The sequence below is a fragment of the Triticum aestivum genome, chromosome 6B, assembly GCF_018294505.1.
Source record: "Triticum aestivum cultivar Chinese Spring chromosome 6B, IWGSC CS RefSeq v2.1, whole genome shotgun sequence".
NCBI lineage: Eukaryota > Viridiplantae > Streptophyta > Magnoliopsida > Poales > Poaceae > Triticum > Triticum aestivum.
In genome coordinates, this window is record NC_057810.1 from 169667240 (window position 1) to 169669601 (window position 2362).

A 2362-nucleotide genomic window follows, 5' to 3' on the forward strand; every position below is an offset into this window, starting at 1 on the left:
GCCCAGTTGCGAGTCGACAGTGAAATTGCAACCGGAAAAAAATGCTGGGCCCAGTTGCGACTCGGGGGTATACTTGCAACTTAGACAAAAAAAAGGTCGGACCCCTAGTTGCGAGTTGAGGGTGGACTTGCAACTAGGACAAAAAAAGGTCAGGTCAAAGTTACGGGTCGACGGGTGTGCAACAGGGACAAAAAAGGTCGAGCCCTAGTTGCGAGTCAAGGATGGGCTTGCAACTAGGAAAAAAGGTTGAGCCCCAGTTGCGAGTCGACGGTGGACTTGCAACTGGGACAAAAAATGTCAAGTCTCGGTTGCGAGTCAAGAACGTACTTGCAACTGGGACAAAGATGGTCGGACCCTAGTTGCGAGTCGACAGTGGACTTGCAACTGGGACAAAATGACCAGGTTCCAATTGCGAGTCGAGGGTAGACTTGTAACTTGGACAAAAAATGGTCAAGCACCAGTTGCGAGTCGAGGGGACAAATGCGAAGCCAAACATGCTTAGGCCAATAACAGGATATGCAAAAAACAAATAGCGACAAGCAAGGTAGAAGATAGAGCGCTTGGAATTGGGAAAAGTATGAGCCTAGTTGCGAGTCGAGGGTGGACTTGCACCTGGGACAACTACGAAATTACGAGCCTAGTTGCGAGTCAATGTTTGACTTCCAACTAGGATGAAAAAATTACAGGCCAGTTGCATGTCATGGGTGGACCTATAACTGGGATGCAAAATAAACCATGGGCAAAATAACAGGGGTCAAAGGTCGGTCAGTGAGAAGATGGGGATAAGCTTCATCGTCGAACCCCAAACGATAACATATATGGGCCCATGTGAAAAGAAATGCGAGAACATGATGACACAAAAAAATGAGACAAGAGGACACGTGACAAAAAATTGACGAGCAAAAAAAGATGCGCATGTTTGGTTTGTACGAACATTAAGACAAACAAATCCGACAGTTATAGACTTAGATGAGCTGAAAATTCATCTAGATTGATTTTAGCAAATCTGAAATAAAAAATCTAGCTACACGGTCAAACAAAAAATAAAACAAAAAGAGGGAATAAAAAGACACGTGGCCCTCCAAAAAAACTAAGCCTACAAATAAAAAACCAATACACAAAACATAATAACTGTCCACTAAAAAATATCATATCTAGCCTCACTGCTTTACGAGGGATAAACAAAAAACACAACACAACGACAACAAGCCTGACTCAGAAACACGTGTATCTAACAGTATATGAGTTGGGTAAAACATTGTTAACTCTCATTTAGATGAGAATTAGCAAACCAACCTGAAACGAGAGCCCAGACCACGCGGCGAAAACGGCCTAACAAAAGAAGCATCCGCGGACATGTTGACAAGTAGACACCAATCACACGACGCGGCACATAGCGCGCATGACAAAAATAACCATCGATCAGGATTAGCACAACATTCAAAGCGAACATATGACAGAGTGAAAACAAGTTCATGAATTTTAAACTAACAAATAAAGGAAAAAAGGAAAAAAGGAGAAAATAAAAATAAAAACAAAAAACCATGAATTTAGAACTAATTCACAATGGGAAACAAATAATGAAATAGAAAAAATAAAACAAAAAACAAAATAAAACCGAAACAAACAAAAATACAAATACTGAGAGTCAAATGAAAGTTTACAAAAAAGAGAAGAACTAGAGTTGAGTCGTTGCACAGACTTGTGAAAGGAAAATAGAAAAACACAGCCGACGGTGAAAAAACTAAGGCCCACTAGATGAGAGGCACGTGAGTAAGACTATAGACAAAAAATGGCCTGTCAGCCCAAATCACCAAAGAAACACGACAACGGCCCGACCTGACACTAGCAACAACCTGGACATGAGCTACGCGCGAGACGAGGCTCAACGAGCGAGCGCACCAGCCACACCATCACGTTTTGCACAAATATTAAAGACAGATGATCGAACGACTCTAGACTTAGATGTGAGATAGTTATTTCACATCTAGATGTGAAATAGCAAATCTGTTTAAAAAACTACCGCTTTTCAATATTCTTTAAAACCTACCACAAAATTGGTTTTTGATTTCAAAAGACTACCATGTTGCACTGATGGCTGTGTTGTTAATTTAAGCGCGATTATGACAACTCAGGTCCACTCATTAGGTCTGAGAGTATCTTTAGCAGATCTCGCAAGGCCCGTGCCATAAATTTTGTTTACAGGCGGCCTAATTTTATTTTATAGTAATGCGAGGCCTTCGGCGGAATAGGTCCTCTAGACTTGTCTTGCAATTTTTTTGCGGGACGAGTTTAGAGAATCCGTTCCACGCCGAAGGCCTCGTGTTGTCGAGTTTAGACAATCATCTTCATTATGACAAAT